Source organism: Schistocerca nitens, chromosome 12 (genome assembly GCF_023898315.1).
Source record: "Schistocerca nitens isolate TAMUIC-IGC-003100 chromosome 12, iqSchNite1.1, whole genome shotgun sequence".
Lineage (NCBI taxonomy): Eukaryota > Metazoa > Arthropoda > Insecta > Orthoptera > Acrididae > Schistocerca > Schistocerca nitens.
This window is the reverse complement of record NC_064625.1, coordinates 91,190,946-91,202,276: the sequence shown is the minus strand read 5'-3', so window position 1 is coordinate 91,202,276 and position 11,331 is coordinate 91,190,946. Positions and strand designations below refer to the sequence as shown.

General features: G+C 45.7%; 1 non-coding gene across 1 annotated transcript; it reads right to left on the bottom strand.

Moving 5' to 3' along the window:
* Positions 1 to 337: 337 nt before the first annotated feature.
* On the bottom strand, positions 338 to 444 carry LOC126215472 (U6 spliceosomal RNA). The gene has a single exon (XR_007542135.1). It is a non-coding gene; the product is annotated as a U6 spliceosomal RNA (small nuclear RNA).
* Between the last annotated feature and the right edge of the window lie 10,887 nt (positions 445 to 11,331).

The following is an 11,331-nucleotide window of genomic DNA, read 5'->3' as shown; positions in this document are numbered from 1 at the left end:
TATGGGACTCAACTGCTGAGGTCATTAGTCCCCTAGAACTTAGAACTAGTTAAACCTAACTAACCTAAGGACATCACAAACATCCATGCCCGAGGCAGGATTCGAACCTGCGACCGTAGCGGTCTTGCGGTTTCAGACTGCAGCGCCTTTAACCGCACGGCCACTTTTTTTTTTTTTCCTGTCTTCATTTTGTTCGTTGTTGAGCGTTGTGTTTCTTCGTTGCGGACGTCACATGACATCCGGTTAAGTTCGTTTGTTGATCGTTTCACTCAGTTTTTTTATTACAGAGGCCAACCAGCTCTCTGACCGAACACGCTGAGCTACCGTGCCGGCATTAAAAAATGTGGAACGCTTCACGATTTTGCGTGTCATCCTTGCGCAGGGGCCATGCTAATCTTCTCTGTATCGTTCCAATTTTAGTATATGTACCGCCGAAGCGAGTACGCCACTTCGGCCGGCTTATATGGACATACTTATACAGTAGACATTCAAGATGATAAAATGTGTAGGTTTATTAGATTACAAAACACAAACTGTTTCACTGTTTCGAAACAGCGTATCGAAACAATACATTGTACTGTTTCATTTGTTTCGAAACAGTTACATGTTTCAATTTGCCCATCTCTACTTTGGTCACTTACCTAATAGACAGCCATATAGCTTTTAAAAGGAAATTAAAAGAATTTCTGAATGGCAACTCCTTCTACTCATTAGATGAATTTTTGGGTATAGTAAGTGGGTAATTCCCCCCCCCCCCCCCCCACCCAAAAAGATATTAAAAATGTTTTGTGTAATGTAATATCTTGGATAGACAGACACCTTGTATTAACCTGACACGTTCCACATCATTACGAAGTGTCGTATTCATGATGTATGGAACAAGTACTAACCTAATCTAATCTAATCTAGTCAGTTTCGCAGGAGAGCTTCTCTGAAGTTCGGAAGGTAGGAGACGAGGTACTGGTGGAAGAAAAAGGTGTTAGGAGAGGTCGTGAGTCGTGCTTGGATAGCTCAGCTGGGACGCCGGCACGGTAGCTCAGTGTGTTCGGTCAGAGGGTTAGCTGCCTTCTGTAATAAAAATAACTGCGTCAACGGCTCAACACTGAACTTCAACGGGTGTCCTGAGATATCCGCACCGAACAAATGCAACGAACAACATCGAACAAAATGAGAACAAACAAGAAACTGTGTAGTTTCTTGATCAGGAACGAAAATAACGAACAAAAAGATTTCAAGTAAGCCGGCCGAGGTGGCCGAGCGGTTCCAGGCGCTACAGTCTAGAACCGCGCGACCGCTACGGTTGCAGGTTCGAATCCTGCCTCGGGCACAGATGTGTTTGATATCCATAGGTTAGGTTTAAGTAGTTCTAAGTCCTATGGGACTGATGACCTCAGATGCTAAGTCCCGTAGTGCTCAGAGCCATTTGAACCCATTTCAAGTAATCATCAGGCAAAGTCAATAAAAATGCCAGACAGTGATTACAAACGAAAGGGGCGAGTAGACTGCAACGAAACAAGCAAATAATCCCAATAAACATAGGTCCGACAACCAACGTTTCCCCCAATACCACGTACGTATTAAGGCTCACTAGATGAACACCTCATGAGAGACAATCATACACATTACTGTCCACCTAGTAGCTAAACAAAGTTGTTTTTGATACTTTTTTGTTTATTTCGTTTCTGGAAGGAATTTTTTTTTTCGGGTGATGCTAATCGGACACCGTGTACACAACCACGTGTTGAGTTACAATTTGGTGGCATCATTGTTCACAGCTCTAACAATGATTATTCCAAATTGACAGCTCGAATGTAATTCTCTGTACTACAAGTTCGCGCAGTAAAACCGGCGAGGCTTTTCCGTCTAAATGTGGAACGTGTCTGACACTGCTTTGATCTGTTGAGATGTGTCACTTGTGACAACGACGAAGCGCCTGTCCGAAGAGCTGTCGCCATTGCCCCGTTATCTTTTTCCTTTTTTTTTTTTTCTTTTTACGCGACGCCCACCGGAGCGCGACGCCAGCCGTCGTCGGCTTTCCGATCTGGCGGCGCCGACAGCCGACGCGCGTCACGTTCACGTTCACGTTGCTGGCGCCGTGACAGAGATGGCGTGACGGTGAGCAAGCGCGGACGCCCGGACGCAGCCTAGCCTGACATCTGGCGGCCTTCACGCGCACTGCTCGCCGTGCGCCGCCGACCGGAACGCCGCGCGGCGGCCGGGCTGGGAAGCTCTGCAGGGGTTCGGTGGTACCTGCTGCGATATTCGAGTGCACCCTGCCCGGTAGAAGGTTGTGGTATAGAAATAAACAGAGATCTGGCAAAGAACACACACATCTACTCCACATAATTAACATTAGTGCCTGGGAAAATCTCTTATAAATGGAGCACTATACCTCTAATTTCCCATCTCTACTCGCTAGCCAAGGGCGACCAGCAATTGATCACGATTTTAAGGCAGATGACAAACATCTGAAGATGATTTTAAGGGAGGATTAAGGCAGATTTAGTCGCAAAACATTTCACGCCACAACTACGTCGAATTTTCTTGGATAAGCTGTCAACTGAGATATAAAGATGAAAAACTGCAATGTTTAACTTTCTTTGGTATCACATTTTGAGGTAGCTCCACAAACTGAGAAAAAATTTTTAAAATCAAAAAGCGTGTAGTAACACTAATTTATGGTGTAAATTCAGAAATTAGTATTACACTCAAGTGTTCTAAATATATTTTTTATGTTTTCTGCGATCGTATATGTAGGCGTAATTAGATTGTTTTTTCAGAGTCGATTATTGCGATCTACTATGACGCAGTGAAACGGTACTTTGACTTCAAATATTACGTTATTTAGAATTCAGATAGAGGGCTTGCATATATTAGACAGAAGTGAGTTTTAATTAGATAACCTGAAGTTAACACTATTTAAGAAGTGAACACAGACAATTTCATTCGTAACAACTAATGGACTATGCAACTCGGCGATTGATACGAAGCATATAATTGATAATTCCCCCAACACACGGGAAAGCTTTTTCCTCACGGCTCTGTTAGGACGTGACTAGTATTGTGTAATAAACCAGCATATCGTGTCAATTCACGCATTTATCATTCAAGTTTTACAATATTATTTATAGAGATAACGTGGTGCGATTAGAAACTCTTTGGCGTTAGGAATTAATAACACAGTTATGACTGATTATAGATTTGAGATTACAACCAGTCTATAGGGAATTTGGTGTCGCTGGAACTAATTTGAACTTATCATTAATATTTAAATAGGAACTTATAAACCATCGATTATAAACGATTTAATTACGACATTTGGTGAAGTAAATATTTCGCACAAGTCGCGAGTTCAGTTCATCAATGTTCTGTTTGTAACGTCGATACCGATACATAAGAAATAACAATCTCATTGCTCTACCGCTGATTGTTAGCCAAGACCGAAGATCCGAAGGACGTTACACGGGGACATTTATTTATTTACACAAGCTGCGGAACTCTACAATCTCTTGTCTTCCTGTGCAAATTTTAAATACTCTTTGCTGTTACAACCAAATTTGTTTTGAATAGCTCCTGTTTATAAGAGAGAGAACTCTTTCGAAGCTTTGAGAAATGTTCTTCTGCTGTGTGACCCCATTCAGAAATGAGTACCGTATTTTACGGATTATAAGACACTCAAACTATGAGACGCGCCGTAATTTTTAGGAAATTAAAAAAAATCGTTTTGACCATTTTTATTATGAGTGTGCAAAGACACACTAAAAAAGAAATTCTTAATTTACAAAACTGAACTGATCTTTAAAATCCCTGAGAAATCGTCGTCTGAATTTTCTTCTTCTTCCTCATCTTCTTCTTCTTCCTCATCTTCTTCTTCTTCCTCTTCGTCGTCATCTCTGTTCTGTTCATACACTCCTGGAAATTGAAATAAGAACACAGTGAATTCATTGTCCCAGGAAGGGGAAACTTTATTGACACATTCCTGGGGTCAGATACATCACATGATCACACTGACAGAACCACTGGCACATAGACACAGGCAACAGAGCATGCACAATGTCGGCACTAGTACAGTGTATATCCACCTTTCGCAGCAATGCAGGCTGCTATTCTCCCATGGAGACGATCGTAGAGATGCTGGATGTAGTCCTGTGGAACGGCTTGCCATGCCATTTCCACCTGGCGCCTCAGTTGGACCAGCGTTCGTGCTGGACGTGCAGACCGCGTGAGACGACGCTTCATCCAGTCCCAAACATGCTCAATGGGGGACAGATCCGGAGATCTTGCTGGCCAGGGTAGTTGACTTACACCTTCTAGAGCACGTTGGGTGGCACGGGATACATGCGGACGTGCATTGTCCTGTTGGAAGTTCCCTTGCCGGTCTAGGAATGGTAGAACGATGGGTTCGATGACGGTTTGGATGTACCGTGCACTATTCAGTGTCCCCTCGACGATCACCAGTGGTGTACGGCCAGTGTAGGAGATCGCTCCCCACACCATGATGCCGGGTGTTGGCCCTGTGTGCCTCGGTCGTATGCAGTCCTGATTGTGGCGCTCACCTGCACGGCTCCAAACACGCATACGACCATCATTGGCACCAAGGCAGAAGCGACTCTCATTGCTGAAGACGACACGTCTCCATTCGTCCCTCCATTCACGCCTGTCGCGACACCACTGGAGGCGGGCTGCACGATGTTGGGGCGTGAGCGGAAGACGGCCTAACGGTGTGCGGGACCGTAGCCCAGCTTCATGGAGACGGTTGCGAATGGTCCTCGCCGATACCCCAGGAGCAACAGTGTCCCTAATTTGCTGGGAAGTGGCGGTGCGGTCCCCTACGGCACTGCGTAGGATCCTACGGTCTTGGCGTGCATCCGTGCGTCGCTGCGGTCCGGTCCCAGGTCGACGGGCACGTACACCTTCCGCCGACCACTGGCGACAACATCGATGTACTGTGGAGACCTCACGCCCCACGTGTTGAGCAATTCGGCGGTACGTCCACCCGGCCTCCCGCATGCCCACTATATGCCCTCGCTCAAAGTCCGTCAACTGCACATACGGTTCACGTCCACGCTGTCGCGGCATGCTACCAGTGTTAAAGACTGCGATGGAGCTCCGTATGCCACGGCAAACTGGCTGACACTGACGGCGGCGGTGCACAAATGCTGCGCAGCTAGCGCCATTCGACGGCCAACACCGCGGTTCCTGGTGTGTCCGCTGTGCCGTGCGTGTGATCATTGCTTGTACAGCCCTCTCGCAGTGTCCGGAGCAAGTATGGTGGGTCTGACACACCGGTGTCAATGTGTTCTTTTTTCCGTTTCCAGGAGTGTATATAAGACGGTCTTCACTGACATTACTCATGCCGCACTGCTTGAAAGATAACAACCGATCCCTTCTTATAGTCAAGTTGTGCCACAAATTTCTATTCTCCCCATTTCTATTCACTCTCTCACTCTAGACCACGACTGTTTCATCCACTGACGCACTTGTTTGATTGTATGTCGCTTTAAAAGCTTCCTTCGGCGTGAATTTCATCCATGTCCCGTCTGTTCCCTTCCTTTCTAATATGCGTTTTAAATGGTTTATTTATCGAGACATCAGGAGGTTCCGATTTTGACGTGAGTCCTCCCGGGATAACAGCAAGCTCTGTATCTCCCTGTCTCAATTTCTCTTTCTCAGGATTTTTCAGATGTCTACTAAACTGGTCTAGCACAAGAAAAGAACTCTTCTTCAATAAAGCACCTTTGTATCTCTCCCACTCTCTGTTAATCCATGATTTCGCACCAGCCTCGTCCATCTAACCCTTGTCATGTACGTGAACAACACCTGGCGGTATTTCAAAAGGTTTTGGCATTGTTTAGCGCTTGAAGATGATCACTGGGTTTTTAGTGCCGTCAGCGTTACATAAAAGGACAACAGTGCATTTTTTCGTATCCACTTGTTTTTATAGTTGCAGTTTTAACACTTTCATGGCAACAGGTCTATTAGTCGACACATCAAATGTAGCTATTTGGCTTAGTTCCACGCTGGTTTTCGTTCGATGTTAAATAATAAAGCGATGAAGAGACAAAATTTTCTCTTCGTATTCTTCTGGCATTTTCCGAGATATTTTCGTTTTGGTTCGCATGCCAAGTCCTTGACACTTCGTAAACCTGTAGCACCAACGACCTCTGCCCTTAAAGTCTGTTAAGTTCCATTGTAGCGCTAGCATACGAGCGTGTATTTGAATCATTCTTGTATTATTCCAATGCAATTTTGACGGTGTCCTTGAATCCATTTCAATACATCATCTTCTAGTTTTGGCTCAGTTTTCCTTTAGTAGCCCGCCAATCGTGAATGGCTTTTTCTGTTGGTGGAGGGCTGCATATCCTATTACTTTCAATGTATAGCCCGCATTATTTTTTTTTCCGTTGCCAAACTTGCTACTAACAAAAATATTGTACTGTTACCGAAAACCCAAATCACGATATAGTGATAATTTTTACTTTTAGACCGTCTAACTACAACTGAATGGAGCACAATTTTCGTGCCATGCGCGTTTCACGTTTATTCTTTGCAAGGCATCTTCAGTGGCCTGGAATATGTAAATAATTTTACTATTTAGTTTACATTTTGGGACAGTGTATATTTGTTGTTGTTGTGGTCTTCAGTCCAGAGACTGGTTCGATACAGCTACTCTATCCTGCGCAAGCTTCTTCATCTCCCAGTACCTATTGCAACCTACATCCTTCTGAATCTGCTTAGTGTATTCATCCCTTGGCCTTCCTCTACGATTTTTACCCTCCACGCTGCCCTCCAGTGCTAAATTTGTGATCCCTTGATGCCTCAGAACATGTCCTACCAACCGATCCCTTCTTATAGTCAAGTTGTGCCACAAATTTCTATTCTCTCCATTTCTATTCAATACCTCCTCATTAGTTATGTGATCTACCCATCTAATCTTCAGCATTCTTCTGTAGCACCACTTTTCGAAAGCTTCTATTCTCTTCTTGTGAAAACTATTTATCGTCCACGTTTCACTTCCATACTTTCAGAAAAGACTTCCTGACATATCTATACTCGATGTTAACAAATTTCTCTTCTTCACAAACGCTTTCCTTGTTATTGCCAGTCTACATTTTATATCCTCTCTACTTCGACCATCATCAGTTATTTTGCTCCCTAAATAGCAAAACTACTTTACTATTTTAAGCGTCTCATTTCCTAATCTAATACCCTCAGCATCACCCGATTTAATCCGACTACATTCCATTATCCCCATTGTGCTTTTATTGATGTTCATCTTATATCCTCCATTCAAGACACTGCCCACTCCACCGAGCAAGGTGGCGCAGTGGTTAGACACTGGACTCGCATTCGGGAGGACGACGGTTCAATCCCGCGTCCGGCCATCCTGATTTAGGTTTTCCGTGATTTCCCTCAATCACTCCAGGCAAATGCCGGGATGGTTCCTCTGAAAGGGCACGGCCGACTTCCTTCCCCATCCTTCCCTAATCCGATGAGACCGATGACCACGCTGTCTGGTCTCCTTCCCCAAAACCAACCAACCAACTGCCCACTCCGTTCAGCTGCTCTTCCAGGTCCTTTGCTGTCTCTGACAGAATTACAACGTCATCGGCGAATCTCAATGTTTTAATTTCTTCTCTATGGATTTTAATTCTTACTCCGAATTTTTCTCTTGTTTCCTTTACTGCTTGCTCAATATAAAGATTGAATAACATCGGGGATATGCTACAACCCTCTCTCACTCCCTTCCCAACCACTGCTTCCCTTTCATGCCCCTCGACTCTTATAACTGCCATCTGGTTTCTGTACAAATTGTAAATAGCCTTTCGCTCCCTGTATTTTACCCCTGCCACCTTCAGAATTTGAAAGAGAGTATTCCAGTCAACAATGTCAAAAGCTTTCTGTAAGTCTACAAATGCTAGAAACATAGGTTTGCCTTTCCTTAATCTATTTTCTAAGATAAGTCGTAGGGTCAGTATTGCCTCATGTGTTCCAACATTTCTACCGTATCCAAACTGATCTTCCCCGATGTCGGCTTCTACCAGTTTTTCCATTCGTCTGTAAAGAATTCGTGTTAGTATTTTGCAGCTTTGACTTATTAAACTGATAGTTCGGTGATTTTCACATCTGTCAACACCTGCTTTCTTTGGAATTGGAATTAGTATATTCTTCTTGAAGTCTGCAGGTATTTCGCCTGTCTCATACATCTTGCTCACCAGATGGTAGAGTTTTGTCAGGACTGACTCTCCCAAAGCCGTCAGTAGTTCTAATGAAATGTTGGCTACTCCCGGGGCCTTGTTACGACTCAGGTCTTTCAGTGCTCTGTCAAACTCTTCACGCAGTATCGTATCTCCCATTTCATCTTCATCTACATCCATTTCCATAATATTGTCCTCAAGTACATCGCCCTTGTATAGACCCCCTATATACTCCTCCCACCTTTCTGCTTTCCCTTATTTTCTTAGAACTGGGTATATATAGGTTATAAACTGTTCCGGTGGTTGGCTTTTCCATGGCGTAGTGATATTTTAAATTCTACTTAACAGTTTCCGTGGATGATTTTCTACATGTTGTGTTTTTGTTCCATTTTGGCGCCATTCTTTTTCTTGTAATTGCAATTGGGATTTTGTTTACCATACTTCGCAGCACTGGGAAATGAACACTCGTTTTGATGCTGTATTTTGGTTTGTGTTGCCGACTGTCGTATATTATTGGCAAAGATCGAATGTTACCGCTAACTTTCGAGTGTAATTTTGACATATCTATGGTCTGTGGTCTATTTGTGTGTGTGTGTGTATGTGGGAGGGGGGGGGGGGAGGAGAGAGAGAGAGAGAGAGAGAGGAAGATATGTATTTGTTTTAATGTGGCTGCATGTGCAAGGGAGATGAATTTTATTTTATCATTTATTAAGTGTGGTAGGCAATCTGTACTGATGTGTGTTTGCTCATTTATCACATGTTTGTTGTCAGCAATGGCTCTCTGGATGTGAAAGCTTTTTCCGAATGTATAAGGTATTTGTGATGGCTTTTTATTCTCAATATTTTCATGTCTTTATACATGTTTGTGGGCAACGGCCTTGCCGAAGTGGATACACCGGTTCCCTTGAGATCACCGAAGTTTAAGCGCTGTCGGGCGTGGTCGGCACTTGGATGGGTGACCATTCAGGCCGCCATGCGCTGTTGCCATTTTTCGGGGTGCACTCAGCCTCGTGATGCCAATTGAGGAGCTACTCGACCGAATAGTAGCGGCTTCAGTCAAGAATGCCATCATAACGACCGGGAGAGCGGTGTGCTGACCCCACGTCCCTCCTATCCGCATCCTCCACTGAGGATGGCACGGCGGTCGGATGGTCCCGGTAGGCCACTCGTGGCCTGAAGACGAAGTGCTTCTTTTATATACATGTTAGTAGGATGGTGATTATGGTGCAAATACACTCCTGGAAATTGAAAAAAGAACACCGTGAATTCATTGTCCCAGGAAGGGGAAACTTTATTGACACATTCCTGGGGTCAGATACATCACATGATCACACTGACAGAACCACAGGCACATAGACACAGGCAACAGAGCATGCACAATGTCGGCACTAGTACAGTGTATATCCACCTTTCGCAGCAATGCAGGCTGCTATTCTCCCATGGAGACGATCGTAGAGATGCTGGATGTAGTCCTGTGGAACGGCTTGCCATGCCATTTCCACCTGGCGCCTCAGTTGGACCAGCGTTCGTGCTGGACGTGCAGACCGCGTGAGACGACGCTTCATCCAGTCCCAAACATGCTCAATGGGGGACAGATCCGGAGATCTTGCTGGCCAGGGTAGTTGACTTACACCTTCTAGAGCACGTTGGGTGGCACGGGATACATGCGGACGTGCATTGTCCTGTTGGAACAGCAAGTTCCCTTGCCGGTCTAGGAATGGTAGAACGATGGGTTCGATGACGGTTTGGATGTACCGTGCACTATTCAGTGTCCCCTCGACGATCACCAGTGGTGTACGGCCAGTGTAGGAGATCGCTCCCCACACCATGATGCCGGGTGTTGGCCCTGTGTGCCTCGGTCGTATGCAGTCCTGATTGTGGCGCTCACCTGCACGGCGCCAAACACGCATACGACCATCATTGGCACCAAGGCAGAAGCGACTTTCATCGCTGAAGACGACACGTCTCCATTCGTCCCTCCATTCACGCCTGTCGCGACACCACTGGAGGCGGGCTGCACGATGTTGGGGCGTGAGCGGAAGACGGCCTAACGGTGTGCGGGACCGTAGCCCAGCTTCATGGAGACGGTTGCGAATGGTCCTCGCCGATACCCCAGGAGCAACAGTGTCCCTAATTTGCTGGGAAGAGGCGGTGGGGTCCCCTACGGCACTGCGTAGGATCCTACGGTCTTGGCGTGCATCCGTGCGTCGCTGCGGTCCGGTCCCAGGTCGACGGGCACGTGCACCTTCCGCCGACCACTGGCGACAACATCGATGTACTGTGGAGACCTCACGCCCCACGTGTTGAGCAATTCGGCGGTACGTCCACCCGGCCTCCCGCATGCCCACTATACGCCCTCGCTCAAAGTCCGTCAGCTGCACATACGGTTCACGTCCACGCTGTCGCGGCATGCTACCAGTGTTAAAGGCTGCGATGGAGCTCCGTATGCCACGGCAAACTGGCTGACACTGACGGCGGCGGTGCACAAATGCTGCGCAGCTAGCGCCATTCGACGGCCAACACCGCGGTTCCTGGTGTGTCCGCTGTGCCGTGCGTGTGATCATTGCTTGTACAGCCCTCTCGCAGTGTCCGGAGCAAGTATGGTGGGTCTGACACACCGGTGTCAATGTGTTCTTTTTTCCATTTCCAGGAGTGTATCTTGTTTCATACTTACAACACCTGATGTGTTCTTTGTATCGTGTTTCAAAATTCCTGTGTGTCATGCTTACGTGTACTTCATCACAACATTGACTTTAAAGTGCGTATATTCCTGATCCTTGGAATTTATCAGTCTTGGTTGTTGGTTGGCTTAAGTTTACTTCGAGGGTTTGCACACTTTTTACACTATTTGGAATCCCTGTTTCTTTAATATGTTTGCCACTCTGTGTGTTAATTTATTTGTGTAAGTCACAGTGTACCACCTGCTTCTTTTCCAAGTGATTTTGTCATTGTGTGTGTGTTTTTTTTTTGGGGGGGGGAGGGGTGTTGAGTGTGTTTGCGAGTTTGCAGCTTGTGAGTTATCTTCTATCCTGGATATGTCGTGTTTCTTTTCTATTTGTGTTTTTATTTTTTCGCTGAGTTTGTGTGCTTTATATGTTACGCATTGTTCCTAGCTATTTATATGGTTGTATTC